Here is a 16,284-nt window from a genome sequence, read left to right as displayed (position 1 = left end):
GAGTGACCCAGTCTAAGTTGTTTAATTCAGTTGAGGCCATTTTTAAGTTTGCCACAGTGAGTGATATTTTGCAAAGAAGAATGGGTAAAAGTCTTAGCTGTTAAAGCTGAAAAAGACAAATCCTGAAAGGTTTGAAGCTGCTTTGCAGTCAGATGTGGTTCCTCAAAGTATTCGATAATGGATGGTGGGTAAAATAAAGTAAATAATGCCACTAAGATCTGTATTTTCCTTTAAATAAATTAAAGCTATTCATGCTTCTTTTCGTTAAGACTATTTAACGCTGCTCTGTGTTGATATGTTACATGAAATCCCAGTTGAATGGATGAAGGTTTATGGTTATTACATGACAAAATGTGGAAAAGTTAAAAGGATATGAATACCTCTGCAAGGGGCTGTAAAACTCTGATAGGTAGAGCTGTACTTTTGTGGCATTTCCAAACTTTAGAATAACTTCAGCTTTAGACTACTTAATCCAGAAGAATCAGCCAAAACGGACAGAGAACCCGTCATCCGTGTGTTTTTTTTTAAAAACTTTGCCGTATTTAAGACTTGGTCCCTCTCTCCGTGTCCGCCCTCATTGCTTTTCTTTGATGTGACACACACACAGACATCTGACAGAACAACATCACACTGACGGTTTCCTCACACTGCCTCGGAGAACTTACTATGCAGACTCTGAAAACGCACTCTCTTCCTGCTCTGGCAGCCATGTGAAACAGGGTCTGATTGGATGATGCCCGGCTGTCGTTACTCTGCTCTCCTTAAATCAATCTTCCCAGCAGCTGCTGGCTCTCTCCCTCTCTCTCTCTCTCTCTCTCTCTCTCTCTCTCTCTCTCTCTCTCTCTCTCTGGGCTCCACGCTCCTCTATCCTCCCCCCCGCCTCTGTGCGGCTTCTTTTTATCGACCGTCGGACCAGTGGAACCAGATTCTTCTGTTGTTGGAGTGGGACACTTTTCACCCTATTTTATTGCGTTTTAATAGTAGAGCTTGTTTTGGAAACTGTTTGTCCGTTAATCATGCAAATCCGAAACTGCTAAAGGCGTTCACAGTAGATTTATTGGGAAAGCTAAATGATATTGGGATGCCAAGGCGAGGCAGGTCTATTTATACGGCATTTATAAACACGGCGGGCCACAGCTCTTTACAGAAACTCAAAGGAAAAACCTAAAAAAAAAAAAAAAACCTAAGCTTTGCTCAAAAACCAGAGCTCAGTGGGTCAAACTCTTAAAAACTCTGCATAAAAAGAAATGCAATTTAAATGCAATTTTAAATGTGATGTTTAATCTCATCTTCATATGCACTTGTCGGTGATCAGCAATAAGGTTAGAGAGATTTCAAAGCTGCTATAAAGAAAAAAATAAATTTCCATTTCTGATTTGAAGCATCAAACAGTTCTGTACCTCTCAGGTTTTTCAGGACATTTGCTCCAGAGTTGGAGGAGCGTAGAAAATAAATCCAGCCTCATCTTCTGATAGTTTCAAATTTAACAACTCAGAAATGAAATTCTTGTCAAAGCTACCTGTATCTTTTGGCAAACATGGAGCCAGTTCACACTGATTTAAGAACAGACGTAAAATATTACCATTTTTCCTACTGTTGTATTGAAGACTCTGGCACAGGATTTCCAACGAGCTGCAGTTGCCTGCTTGTTTCATTTTATTTTTATTTTGCAGAGAACAGTAAAACACAATTACAACAATCCTACTGAAAATGAAAGATGCATTCGTATTTTTTCTTTGTCCTGTTTTGACAGGAAGCCTTTTATGTCGAGCCAAATGTTTTTCAAGGAAAAAGTAAACTGATTTACTGACAGGAAAATGATTCTTTTTTTTTTTTTTTAGGTCTGAGTCCAAAACGACTTAGATGATTCAATGGAGCCACAGATGACGAACAATGCGCTTATTCATGCTCTGCCATCTGTCCCTGAATCTAGCTGAGCGTCTGGTCTCCATCCGATAGCATTTTTTGGGGCCAAAATCAATGAATTATCTGAATTAAAACGGACCTGATCCTGAATCATCCAGTCATTGATATCATGAACAGACTGACATGCAGTGGCCTGTGGTCATTCAGTGATACAGAGATGTAAAGTTGTGTGTCATCATTCAGCATTGCATATAGTGAGAGAGGTTGTAGTACTCTGTAATTTGAACTTGGGAACTCATTTAGGTAATAAATAAAGGTGACCCAAGCATAGACCCTTGGGAACCTTTTATTTATTTGTTTTTGTTTTCACAAAAGAATAATTAATAAATGAGATCTTAACTGATAATAATGCAAAGAAGACATTCAACATCACAGTCATTGAAAGGCAAAAACTTTTCAGCCATGAGGTTTTTTTAATATTTTTTTTTTGTGTAAACTCCTTTTTTGTTAGTCGTGGAGGACGGGTTAGACTTCTGAAGCTAGAGAGAGCTCCACGTTTCCAGCGTTCATCGTATGGGTGTGAATCGATCAAGAATATTAAACGCAGTTGGCTGACGTGACATATGTTGTCGTTGAGAACGTGCCGCTCATGATCAAGTCCGTTCCCCAAAGAGTCAATAAACTGATCAGATAATTGTCAGGGCCCAGGTGTCTAATCAGAGGAGAGGCTAATGTCTGGCACTCTCTCTGCATGCGTGCCTGCAGTAAACGCCCTGTATCCCATCTGTGCATCTATACATCCACCCCCCCCCCACTTCTTTCTTTTTTTTTTAAATAGCATTATTTAAAGCGACATCCCTCCCTCCACTTCTGCGTCTGTGCGTTTGAAATCCAAAGGCTTTCCACTGACAGCTCCTTCCTTGTTGCTTGCAAACACGCTGCGCGTTGTCCTTCCCTCCCAGACCCGCACTCTTTCCTCCCTTCACTGCGCTTGACACCAGCAGGAAGGAGAGAGGAAAACAAAAGAGCCCACTTCCTGTACGCATACAGCATGAGCGTTTCACAATGGAGCAGGAAGCGCCTGGCAGCTGCGAAGGAGGCCGGCGAGTGTGAAGGGAAGATAAAGTGCTCTCTCCGTCCTATCAACTGCTGTCTTTGCTCCTTCTCTCATGTCATTTTCCATCAGGCTTGTCAGTCGGGCTTCTCACACTTTTATTTGTTTGCTTGTTGTGCCGTCCTGTAACCCAAGGCAGCACATCCCTTTTCTATCATAGTGTCTGATTATTTTTTTTTTCATCAACCAGTGTCTGTTTTTTTTTTGTTTATAAGACAGTTTTTCCTTGAGTTTAAACATAAAAGGTACTTTAAAAACGTATTTATACCCCACTAAAACTATATCGCATTCGGTTGTGTTAAAACAACAAACTTCATTGGGATTTAATGTGAAGGACCAACACAATGTAGTTCCGAATCCTCAAGTTGTAGGAGAATGATATGCTGTTTTCAATTGTTTTTTTTATGCAAGTGCTGCAAGTGTTTAAATAACACCCAATGAAAAAGGCAAGGCATCTTCTCTTATGTAAAAGTCTCAATTAGAGATAATGAACCCATTCCCAAGTATCAACTCAGCAGCCCAGCCATTGCATTAAAGGAAAAAAAAATTGGTATCATTGTTGTGCTCTGGTAACGCTGTGACAAGTTGTAGAGATCCAGAGCCAAAAGTAAAAAAAATAAATACAATTTAAATTGTTAAAAAAAGCTTTAAGGGGCCTAATCCCGTAATATGACTTTATGAGTTTCTACACTACTTGCTCACTCTGTTTGCATACAAAAGTTTTCTGATTAAATTACCACTCCCCGCTAGCGTAATATATTTTATTTATGTGTTTTACATTTTTGTTTTTGCACTTTATTTGTTAGTAACTAAGGCGCTTTTGTGTATATTTACCATAACGAGATCAAAGTAATGCTTCATTATTATATAAAATTTGTTGTTTATTTATAGGGGATTAATCCCATTGTATGGCTAAAAAACACAAAAAAACCCATATATTCATGTTCAAATAAACATGCGGCAAGCATTCTTCTCCTTGCACTGCAAAAACGGATCTAAAATAAGTAAAATGTTCTTAAAATTAGTGTATTTGTCCTTGATTTGAGCAGGTAAATAAAATGATCTGCCAATGGAACGAGTATTTTGACCCCTACAATAAGATAATTAGATATACTGCACTTGAAATAAGATGATGGAGATGAATTGTTCCTATTTTAAGTGCAAAAATCTTATTCTATTGGCAGATCATCTTATTTACCTGCTCAAATCAAGGAAAAATACACAAATTTTAAGAACATTTTAGTTATTTTTAGTTCCGTTTTTGCAGTGCAAGGAGAAGAATGCTTGCCGCATGTTTTATTTGAACATGAATTTTGTGGGGTTTTTTTAATAGCCATACAATGTGATTAATCCCCTTTAAATAAACAACAAATTTTATATAATAATGAAGCATTACTTTGATTTGGTCCATCACATACAATCTCAGCAGTGAACGTCAAAATATGTGGTTGCAGCATTGCAAACATGTTGAATGGGCGGGAATAGTTTTTGAAGGTGCTATAGCTCGTTTTTTTTTAGGTTTAACTCTGTCTCTGCACGTCAGAAGACATAAGAGCACTGCTGTGCCACCGTGGTGACCTTTGCCTGCGAGGGACAACGTTGGACAGCAGGGGACCAGCACCGCAGATGCAGGAAGCCTTTAAACAACCACGTCTGGTCTGGCAGAGGGCAACGGAGAGACCCGTGTGTGCAGGAAATAAAAACAACAAGAAGAGAGAAGCAGTAATGCAGACGGTCAAGCCGCTGAATGACGGAAACACATCAAAGAAGTAGGCTTAGCTTTGACTTTGCTCCAGTTTTTTTTTTTTTTTCACTTCAGTATTTTTTTTTTTTGAGCAGAGACAAATGAGAAATGAGAGTCCAGAGGTCCACTATAACTCTTGTCCAATATCCCGATCCATCAGCTCTTTTTTTCCCCTCCCTTTAACGACCCCCTCCTTATGATTTCAGGCTCCAACCCTCCCCTGCTGTTACTCAAGGGAGACAGATCTGTGCTCAGCTCATAACTTCAAAGTGCGTGCCCCCTCCTCTTTTTCCTCTATACCTTCTAAATCCCTCTCGTCCTTTATTTCTATTTGCTCTTCTTTCTGTTGTTTAATCAATATAGCACCCCCCCCCCCCCCCCCCCCCCGCCCACGCCTATATCTCTTTGTCTTTCTCCGTCTGTCATCACCTTTACTTTTTCTCGCTCCTTCCCTCTTTTTTTTACTCACCAACATCTTTCTTCACATGCCTCCCACCAGTCCAGAGGCATCAAAGGCATGTCTGCCCCTCTTGTTGCAGACGTTTACCCTGGCGGGCCGATGGGCTTCATGCCAAGGCCAGGTGCCCTCAGGGGAGTGACTGAGAGCGGAGTAAAAAACACTCTGCACTTTATCTGATAAAGTGCCTCAAAAGAGGCTCTCGATCCAGATAGGACCTAAGTCATACGGCGCCTTTTCAAAAGTAGGAGGAAAATGGTCATGCTTTGTCACAATGCAACCTCAAGCTTTCGTAAATTTTATTGGGATTTTATGTGACAGACCAGTGCAAAAGTAGTATATCATTGTTAGGTGGACGGGAAACGCTGGAGGACTTTTAAAAGCTTTGTACAAATAAATATGTGAAAAGTGTGGAAGGTAATTGTGCCTAGACCCCTTTACTCTGATTAATTTGAATATAAACAATATAAACTATGTATATGCAACCTTCTAAGTTGGTTTGAAGTCTGGACTTTGACTGGGCCGTTCTACCACATGAATTTGCTTCGATCCAAAGCCTCTATTGCATCTCTGGCTTAATGGTTGGATTCCTGCTTGAAGGTGGACCTCGTTCCCAATCTTAAGCGGTTGGCAGCCTCCAGCTGATGTTTAACTAGAGCTGCCCTAAATTAAACTAAATACCTTTTCCCATCTACTCCATCCTTACAACAACGAAGAAGAACCCCCCCACAGCATGATGGTCCCACCATGTAGGGAACAAAAGCTCACTTTTGGTCTTATCTGACCAGATCGTTATCTTCCAAATGGTTGCTGTCTCCATTCCATGGCTTGTATGAATAAGTTTGAATAAGTTGTGTTTCTTTCTACAGTAACTTTCTGCAGGACTAATGTTTGTCCTGTCACCAGATGAGCCGTGGAAACTGCAGCTCCTCCACAGCTACCATGGCCCCCTTAGTTACTTCTCTGATTAATGCTCTTCTCACCTAGTCTGTCATTTTGATAACCATGTCTTGAAGAGTTTGCCGCTGAGTCAGCACCTTGTTAGATGTTTAAAGCTCAGGATTTTGGTATATAACCTAACGGTGCGTTGGATGTCTTCTCTTCGACACTGTCTCTGTGTTCCTTGGTCACAAATGTTGTCTTGGAAAACCTATGAAACCTTTACAGAACATTCATACTTAGAATAAATTAGACACATTTTGATTACATTTTCTCATTATATGACGTCTAAAGTGCAATCGGTTCAAAAAGGGAACAAAAAGTATGTGAAATTTTCTTGAAATAAGTGCATTTTTCCTTGATTAGAGCAGGTAAATAAGACTATTTGCCAATGGAATAAGATTTTTGAACTTAAAATAGAAACAATTCATCTCCATCATCTTACTTCAAGTGCAGGGTATCTAATTATCTTATTTTAGGGGTAATAATACTCCATATAATATTCCATTGGCAAATAGTCTTATTTAGCTCCTCAAATGAAGGAAAAATACACTAATTTCAAGACATTTTTACTTGTAGTTTCCTTTTTGCAGTGTTTCACCGGAACGTATTTAAGTGTCAGATTAAATTTGTTAAATACATTTTTATTTGTGTTGCTTTGTGTTTCTCCATCCCTTAAAAATCCCCCCTAAATTATATTGAAGTCTAAGGTTGTAATGTGACTTTAGTAGTAGGCTTCATGCCAAGGCCAGGTGCCCTCAGAGCACAGAGCAACCACTGCAATTTATCTGGTAAGAAAACAAGCTGCAAAGAGTAAATATTCATTTTATAAACTGTATCATATGTAAAGAAATGTCCAAACAAAAGGTGGTGATGTGCAAGCAAGCCTCATCTAAGTTATTCTTCATGTTTCTAACTTTCCAGTTTCTAATGTATTTTTAGACGCACCTCGTTTTTGAAGGAAAAGCCATAAAGACAGTTGTCAGACCACAACGTTTACACAAAAGCTCTGGGAGACATCTATTTTAATCCCTCATTTGAAAGACTAAACCATGGGTGTTTACTATGACACGCCTCTATTATCAAATTTCCTGTTCTGCTACTCGCTCGTCTTTGTCACACTTTCCTCAAGTTCAAACTAGTGGAAACCTTCCAGAAGCCAAAATAGGCCGCTTTGACAAAACGTGTCTTTCTTTCTGTTTTCTGTGTTTTTTTTTTTCCAAAAGAAAAACCAGATTCCCTTTTTTAAGTACAAACTAAAATAGATGGTAATCTGGTACAGTAATTGCACACTGTTGCTCTTAACTATATGTAATTTTGTCCATCCGCCTGTTGTGTGTTGGTTCACTGATGACTGCACCGAAACAGAAAGAAATATGCGTGGAAGCCGTCTCACACGTCCACGCTCGTTTCCACGCTAAGTTAGTGGTGACCTTCAGTCTCAGAGGTAGAAGGAAAACTGCATGGAGGGAGCGCTGCAGCTGCATGAACATCAGAGATGTCTTTGAGGATCGGTCACAATCTGGCATTGCCCTCACATAGATACAGTAAAGTGAAGACATCTGTCACTCACTTATACAACTCCCTCCCCTGCCTCCCTCTCCCCCCCACCCACAAACCTATTCGTCTCCCTGTCACCCACCCCTCCTTCTTTTTTCACTGCCTCACATCTGCATTCTCTGCACTCGGGTAGCGTATAAAGAGATATGGCTCATTTCTTGAGAACTGCTTAACTAGCTCTGCTATCAGCAACTTCTCTCCTTTTCAGAGGTGGGCAGCATTTTTGCTTGTGATAAAAGTGATAAAATGTAATGCTAGATTTATAAACCTATCGTAAGCACAGTTTTAATTCCGTAATAAACAATGACAAGAACTTTAATAGAATATATTGTTTTGTTATAGAGCATCCTCTAGATTTATTGCAGGGTTTCCCCCCCTCCCCACTTATTTGAAATACCTCAATGTTTGAAAGCAACATCAAAGTTGCTCCTGGTGTAAATAAGCTAACATGCTAGCTGTTGTTAGCTCGATGCACACTACGTTCACGCTGCGATCCTCCTTCGAGCTGCATGACATATCATGCAAAATCAATTTTTTTAGCCCTTAAATCCATTTTGCTGTGTACTTGGAGTCCCTGTGAGTGGAGAAAGATTGAATGTAGTCTCTCCATGTGCCAAAACAAAAAATAAAAAATGTTGAACAGTCTTCTTGTATCTTCCTGCACTATTGTACTTAAAGAGAAATTGAAATTGGCTTATAGCTGTATTAGAAAGTAAAAAGTAGGACAAAAACTGGAGATTGAAAATCCTCTCTACCATTTCTTAACATTTGTTAACATCTTTGAAACTGTTTCGGAGCAGTTCAAGCAGAATCAAATCCTCAAAAATGATCTGATGTTCACCTTTGCAGAAAATAATCTACCCCCCTGCCTTCTGCCCATTACCAACGCATTAACCCATTATATCTGGGAAATAACAGGCTGTTATAATATTTAAGTGCAACCCAGCTGTAAACACACAGATCACGACTACAACTGCTTTCCAGGTCAAGAGCCTGTTATTTAGTGCAAGAGCTGCTCTTTGCCTTTGCAGCTGGGTTAAAGTGATTGCACTTTTTCTTTTTTTTTTTTTTTAGCAGTTGGCCTTTGCTGAGTAGAGCAGATTACACAGAGCTCAGCGTCATTAAAAGCACACTCATTACGACGCACGCCAGCCAAGCCTCTGTGATCGATGAGCACCCGGCCAAGTCGTGCCACTTCGCTCGCTTTCACGGATGCGTTCCAACCAGGTTTACTCGCGCGCTGTGATACAGCTCAGCCTCTCCGTGTCTGTCTGCAAGCTGCAGAGCGTTGGATACTGTACCCTGTATCCCAGACCCTCGTTAATGAGACTAAAACCGCCCAAGGCTGTGGTAGCAATATGCTGTTAACAGGCAGAAAAAAAAAAATGGTGCTATGGCTTGATAGCCACGGTTAGTCTCCAGTAACTAAGTGATGGGTTTTTATTTTTAACACAGTTGAAATGAACTGAGGTGACAGAATTGAAGATAATGAACTCATAAAGACAAGCAAAAAAATAAATAAAGTTAGTTTGCAGTCAACCATAGCAACTCATTGCTATGATGAGAAGCGGAGGAAAGAAGGAGAAAAAGAAACCGGGTAACCTAAAATTAAAAACCATTTAGGAAGGGGATCATGTTAGACATTCAAGCTGCACACCTCTGCAGCGCCCTCTGTTGGACAAATGCATCAAAAGCCCAACCAGGGTTCACCTCAGAGTGAATGATGTTATCGTGTAACTCGATAAACCCGTCTGACAGGAACGATAGCCTCTCTCTGTGTATGTGTGTGTGTGTTTCTTTTTTGTTCAGTTGATTGCCGTATCAGTTCATCAAAGCACAGCTGATGTTCCAAGTCACCATGGGTCCGACCGTGTCTAAGGGCCGGAGCAATGTGAATTTGTTTCAACGTGTGCATTAAACATGAGTGCAGCAGCTCACGTATGTGCGGCCGTGTGCGGTCGCAGTTGTGGCCGTTTTGCCTCTGACTAATGGACTCATTAGACAGGAGCTGTGCACATGTGCTCCAGCTGGGCCGTCTTCTCGCAGCCTCTGCTCTCGTTAGCGTTCGGCTCACTGTGCGCGTGGGCAGGTGACCGAGCTTCGCCTCTCATTTGGTTAAGTTTGAATGTCGGTTTGCCCGACGGTGCGCTGTGCTCGTGTGAGATATTTCACTCTCGCTTTCCGACTTCTTTAATTTACTCCAAGTGGAAATCCAGTTTGCAAACCTCTTGCTGACGCAAAAGCAAACTTTATTTACTGTAAATGTACAGTATAGAGATCGCCTTTTGCTGTTCTCTGTGGGCAACCGGATGTTTTCCTGCCAACTCGCAGCCTTGTAAACATCGGCTGGAACAGCGATGGGCCCTGTTTGTAGCACTTTTAAAGGCCCGAGTCTGGCCATTAGAGCGCCGTCGCTGCCTTTTATGATTGAGCGTCCGGAGGAGAGCAGAGTCCAGCTGGTTCTGTTGTAGTGGATGCACAACGAGCCACCATGCAATATTACAGATGAGAAATAGAAGTCGTACAGATGAATATTTAAGTATTAATGTGAGACAACGCTAAAGAAAGAGACAAAGGTTTTGTGGAGAGCTGGAGGTTTGCTTCACCTGCAGACAATTTGTTTGGTAGTCGCTCCTGCAGCAGCACAGACTGATCAAAGAGATTATTTGGGGAGTTGTAACAAGGACCGGGTGCCTATCTCCAGTGGTCATTAGGCGAGAAGTGGGGTAGACCCTGGACAGGTCGCCTGCCCATCGCAGGGCAACACACAGGACAAACACCCATGCATGAACACACACTCACACCTAGGAGCAATTTGGAGAGACCAACTAACCTCCCCTCATGATCATACGCACAGGGAGAACATGCAGAAAGGTCCTAGGCTAGGATTCAAACCCAGGATTTTTTTTTTTTTTTTTTTGCTGCACGGCAACGACAGTGCAGCCATGTGGAAAATGTTTTAAAATGCGTCAGGAATTTGTATACAGCCCCTCTGAGTCTATATTTTGTAGCACCACCTTTCTCCAGAGCTATAACTCTTTTGGGCTATGTCCAGTTTAAGCTTTACATGTTTGATTTATTTTTTGTTCACTCTTCTTTAAAAAAAGAAGCTCAAGCTCAGTCAGACAGGACACATATGAATCTATTTTATGTAGTTCTGGACATTGTTTAAGGTCGTTTGTCCTGCTGGAAGGTGAACCTTCACCCCACTCTGAAGTGTTTGGCAGCCCCTGACATGGTTTCTGCCATCGTTGCACTTTATTTAGCTGCGTCCACCTTCCCAACGGCTTTGACCCTCTTCCCTGTCTGCGCTGAAGAAAAGCATCCCCACAACATGATGCCGCCAACACCGTGTTTCATAGTAGGTTGCTCAGGTTGTTGTTTTTTTTACTATGGATGTTGTTTTGCATATAGACCAGAAAGTTTACCTCTGTCTTATCTTACCTGAGCTCCTTCTCTAACCTGTGTCAGTGTTCTTGGATGAAGGTGTTAAAAATTAAGATATGTGACAAAAATCAAGGGGTGTGAGTATTTATGCATGGCGCTGTGTTTGATTGCATTAAAAAAAAAGAAAACATGGTTTTAATCTGATTTCCAGCTGGGAAGCCGAAGCATAGAAACAAACTGTGTGAAATGTGACCTTAAAGGCTATAAATCTAATTTAGATAAGTGTCTGCGACACCTTCTAGTATATATCAATAGGTGTTGGAAGAACAGCTTTATGATTCAGAGAGGAAAGGAGATATAAAGCAAGGAACAGATGGCGTGTGCAATGAGGTGAAGCTTGTGGTCATCCTGTCCAGCAGCCTGGAGAGAGCTGCCTGATGAGCTGTTTTTTTTTTAATACATTTGGAGTAAACACACAACAACATACTTGTGGTTTAGCTGAAATGACTGAAATGGAGTAATGTGATTCCTTTATTGAACAAAAACAACAAGAGACTTTAATCATTGAATATAATTGTTTATGCGGAAAACTACCAGCCTTTTATCCTCTAGTTAGCATTATTGATTTTCAGTCGATACACACATTTTCTTAGCAACATCATTAGATTAGTCAAACAAGAGGCACGCGCTAGTAGATATTTAGTGATCTCTATGAAAGAATAATAATGTTAGAAAGGCAACATGGAATACGTATCAGCAGGTAGAATGGGCACACCAGGTGTGCAGGGTTAGATTCCCTTCCGCGGTTTGCTGCATATCTCCCAATTGACTTTCTGTCTCATTTCCTGTCATGCAACTATCATATAGAGGCCACTAATTCACATACTCAAAATGAGAATATTTCTGGGGGCTGGAAAAAAAACAAACTGAAAATGATCAGTGTAAAAAAAAGAAACAGTAAAAAAACATCAACAGTGATTTAACTTTCTTAATTATTTAAAAATAAGATAAAAAAACTCCTGAAAAACTGATTTGTGGTTGGTATTTAACATGAAAAACTAAATTATTCAGGAATTTAGGTTCTCAAAAAAACATTTAATAAACTCGGTAAGCACCGATGAAGCTTTTTTTTTTTTTTTTTACCAATACCAAATTTAAGCTTAATTTTTCTTACCTGTCCAGTCTCATTTTTGACCAATTCTAAACTGTTTTACCATTACTCATAAATAAAGAGGGAAAATATTGTGCAGCCTCTTTGACAAAGCAATCTTGAATCCAACAGCAAATAAAACAATAGGAAACTTATTCCCATTTCAAGCCTATTTTCAATTTAATTCAATTTAATTGTATTTATATAGCGGCAATTCACAACACATGTCAACTCAAGGTACTTTACAAAGTCAAATTTAATCAGATCACACAGATTGGTCAAAAACTTTCTTGTCTAAGGAAATCTAGCAGACTGCATCAAGTCTTAACAAGCAGCATTCACTCCTCCTGAAAGAGAGTAGACCCACAGGGAGAGTCGCCTGCATTGTTGATGGCTTTGCAGCAATCCCTCATACTGAGCAAGCTTGAAGCGACAGTGGAAAGGAAAACTCCCCTTTAACAGGAAGGAAAAACCTCCAGCAGAACCAGGCTCGGTGGGAACACTCATCTGCCTCGACCGACTTGTGTCTCTGCTCGAAGACAGAGCAGAGACACAAAAGCACAGAAGCACACATTGATCCAGGGATCCTTTCTATGTCATATGGTAATAGATGGTAATATAATCCGCCTCCCCTGGATGATGTCACAGCTAACAGAACGCCAGGCCAGGTGTACCTACTATGTAGAGAAAAAATACAGAGAATATAAAGTTAAAGTTGATATAACAACAAACAATGCAAAACTGGAGAACAGTAGGAGAACTCAGCAGAGTAAAAAAAAATAGATCTTGATGTCCTCCAGCAGCCTAGGCCTATAGCAGCATAACTACAGAGACAGCTCAGGGTAACATGAGCCACTCTAACTATAAGCTTTGTCAAAAAGGAAAGTTTTAACATTAGTCTTAAAAATAGATAGGGTGTCTGCCTCACGGACCAAAACTGGGAGTTGGTTCCACAGGAGAGCAGCCTGATAGCTAAAGGATCTGCCTCCCATTCTACTTTTAGAGACTCTAGGAACCACCAGCAGACCTGCAGTCTGAGAGCAAAGTGCTCTGTTAGGAACATATGGTGTAATCAGAGCTCTGATATATGATGGAGCTTGATTGTTAAGGGCTTTATACGTTAGAAGAATAATTTTAAATTCCATTAACAGGAAGCTAATGAATGGAAGCTAAAATTAGAGAAATATGATCCCTCTTGTTGATTTTCATCAGAACTCTTGCTGCAGCATTTTGGATCAGTTGAAGACTTTGAACTGCATTTTGTGGACTTCCTGATAGTAAAGAATTACAATAGTCCAGCCTTGAAGTAACAAATGCATGGACCAGTTTTTCAGCATCACCCCTGGACAAAATATTTAAAATTTTGGCGATATTCCAGAGGTAAAATGAGGAAACTTTGGAAACATTTTTAATATGGGATTTGAATGAATTGTCCTAGTCAAAAATAACACCAGTTTACCTTTACCTGTATCTGATTACTATCAAACTCAAAAAGTGCATCAAAGTACATGACCTGTGTTGATGCTTCTACAAACCAAAAATCTCAGAAATTCAGCGTTTTATGCAATCAAGGTTAAAATCGTCCAACTCAGCTCTAGGGCAGGTTGATTGTTGCACCTTCAGTAAAATGACACAAAAGAAACAATTTTAGTAACACAGTGTGGCGTCCTTCCTCACAACACTGTTTGGCGTGGTTGTTTTCACCTTCTGAAGCCAACAAGCCAAGATAAACATAGCTTCGCATTTTGCAGTGCAGAGATTTTGTCTGGCACTTAAAGTTTCGTAAGCACAGTCACGTATGCACTTTTCATCTCACACTGATGCCGTTTTTTTTTTTTTTTTTTACCAAGGTCCAGTCACAACAAATCACAGACGAGGAACAAAAAAGGGGCTCTGCTTTATTCCTTGAAACCCTTTCAACAGAGCTCATTAGTTCTGGGCCCTGACTTATATAAGGACAGACACATAGACACCGTTCGCTGCGGCATCCCTAACACTCATGGCTGTATCTGCGCTTGCATTCGTTAATTGAAATGGAACCGTGTCCGTGTGTAGATGTTCAGCGTTTAGTTTGCACATGCTAAAACCCTTCTACCGTGCTGTCCCTCACTAAAACAGGAACAAATATATTTTTATGTGCGCATATGTGTGTGTGTGTGTGTTTGTGTCTGCAAGGGGCTTAATGGCTGAGCTTGTGTCAAGCCGGAGAAACATGACCATTCATATGGTAATAACCAGGCAAAAAAAAGAAGACAATAAATCGCTTCACGTCCTCTGAGACCGCGCAGAGGAGCGAGCAGGAGCCACAGATCTGGAAGCTTCAGATGGGTCACCGGCCAACGCGTATCTCTGTGTCCAGGACCGCTGCTCACTGACGTGCGTACGGGAGCGGCAGCAAGGTGCCTCCGCCAAGCAGGTGGGAGATGGAGTTAATGGAAATTATTCTGTTCTAGCAAAAGCTAGATGGTCTGGCGTTTACTTTTCTTGTACTGTTATTTTCAGATCGTGCTCCTGTGAACTTAAACACAACTCTTATTTACTGTTTTATGGATCTCACAGTGCGTTAGTTTAGTGTCCTGATCTGCAGGTTGAGTTTTTTGTGCAAGAAATGTTTCCTGATGCTTGTTGTCCACATTGTTGTGCACATTTCATTGCCTTTAAGCCACTGCCACCGGACAAAAAAAAAACAGCATCGGTATAGACGCACAGGCTTGGAGAACTTTGTGCCGCTCAGCTCCGATCTTCCGTCTCTGAGCCGATTTATAAGCTTGTTACAGGACGGCCGAGGCGCCTCGTTAGCCCTTCCAGCTTGCTTCTGCAGCTCTAAGCGAGTGGAGTACGTCATTTTCCTTGAGCGCCGCTCTCGCTGCCTCGAACATATACTCTTATTTCAGGGGCGGCGTGCTTAACGCGGAGGCTCCTGCACTGTGGTCACGCTTGTCACACAGATGCCTCGCTCCACAAATCACGCACATGAGCACGCACTAACCCCACAGGCAGCACGAAAAAAACGCTCAAACAATGAGACAGTCTGGTTTTTCGATAACATTCTGTCACTTTTTGTTTTTTTAATTTCTATTATGTTAAAAAAAATACCCTTGGCGAGCGGATGCCACACAAAAGTAATTACTTAGTAGTATTTTAATAGGTATGAAAATAAAGCATTGCTCCTGTTGTTTCTGGAAGCCCTTAGCTTAGCGCCATCCCTGCTGCTGCTGCTGCTCTTGTAGGTGAGACACGTGTGTGCGCATCGGGAAGTTCTGGCCGAGGGCCATGAATAGCAGCACAGCTCAGTTACTCTGCAGCTCGGTGCGTCCTGCGAGTCGTATGTGTCAATGGAGCGGAGAAGAATGCGGCTGGAACGGAGCCAGGCCAGTGCGACTCGCATATGCACCAGCAGTTTACTTCATTTGCATACTCGAGGACGCCGGTGCACATTTTCCGCCCCATAGTTCCAGCCTCCTTCACCACGAGGATGATTCCAGCCCATTCATACAGCTTCGCCTTAGACTCAATCTTTACTTTATGAGATTTAGCAATACGTGTAATGGAACCTTGAACATTTTGTTTTTATAAAAAGTATTTAATTCGAACAACACAAATGGCAAAAAGGCTGTAAAATGAGACATTCCGATATTCATTAGCAGATGCAAATCAGAAAGCTGTGAGGTGGCATTTGTCCTCTGCCCTGCCATTAACTTTCTTGTTAAACCACCTTTTTGCAGGAACTGCAGCTGCAAGTCTTTTGCATTATATCAGCTTTACGCATCTTTAAAAGAACTGCGTCTCCCCCCGCATTCTTCTTTGTCAAATAGTTCAAGTGCAGGCAGACTGGATGGACATGGTTTATGATGAACAATCATTTTTAAGTGTTGACTTAGATTTATAAGGTCTGGATGTTGGGCAATTTTAATACATGAAGATACTTTGTTGGGCAATTTTATTACATGAAGATACTTTGATCTAAATGCTGAATGTTTAGGGACCTTGTGCTGCTGAAAGGTGGACCTCTCATAGTCTGAAGGATTTTAGGATTTCCCTGCATTTAGCTTCATCTCCTCATCACC

The 16,284-nt window shown here is 41.0% G+C and overlaps 1 protein-coding gene across 4 annotated transcripts in view; it reads left to right on the top strand.

The window, feature by feature from the left end:
- Nucleotides 1-14,515: 14,515 nt before the first annotated feature.
- The window catches only part of dip2a (disco-interacting protein 2 homolog A), a 65,036-nt gene continuing 63,267 nt past the window's right edge, over nucleotides 14,516-16,284 (top strand). For all 4 annotated transcript variants that reach the window (XM_036139469.1, XM_036139472.1, XM_036139468.1 and 1 more), the window contains exon 1: nucleotides 14,516-14,633. The gene's annotated coding sequence lies outside the window, so the exon portion shown is untranslated. The remainder of the gene's footprint in view (nucleotides 14,634-16,284) is intronic.

This window comes from Fundulus heteroclitus, chromosome 7 (genome assembly GCF_011125445.2).
Source record: "Fundulus heteroclitus isolate FHET01 chromosome 7, MU-UCD_Fhet_4.1, whole genome shotgun sequence".
NCBI lineage: Eukaryota > Metazoa > Chordata > Actinopteri > Cyprinodontiformes > Fundulidae > Fundulus > Fundulus heteroclitus.
Note: the sequence above shows the minus strand (reverse complement) of the source record. Positions and strands in the feature narration are given on the sequence as shown.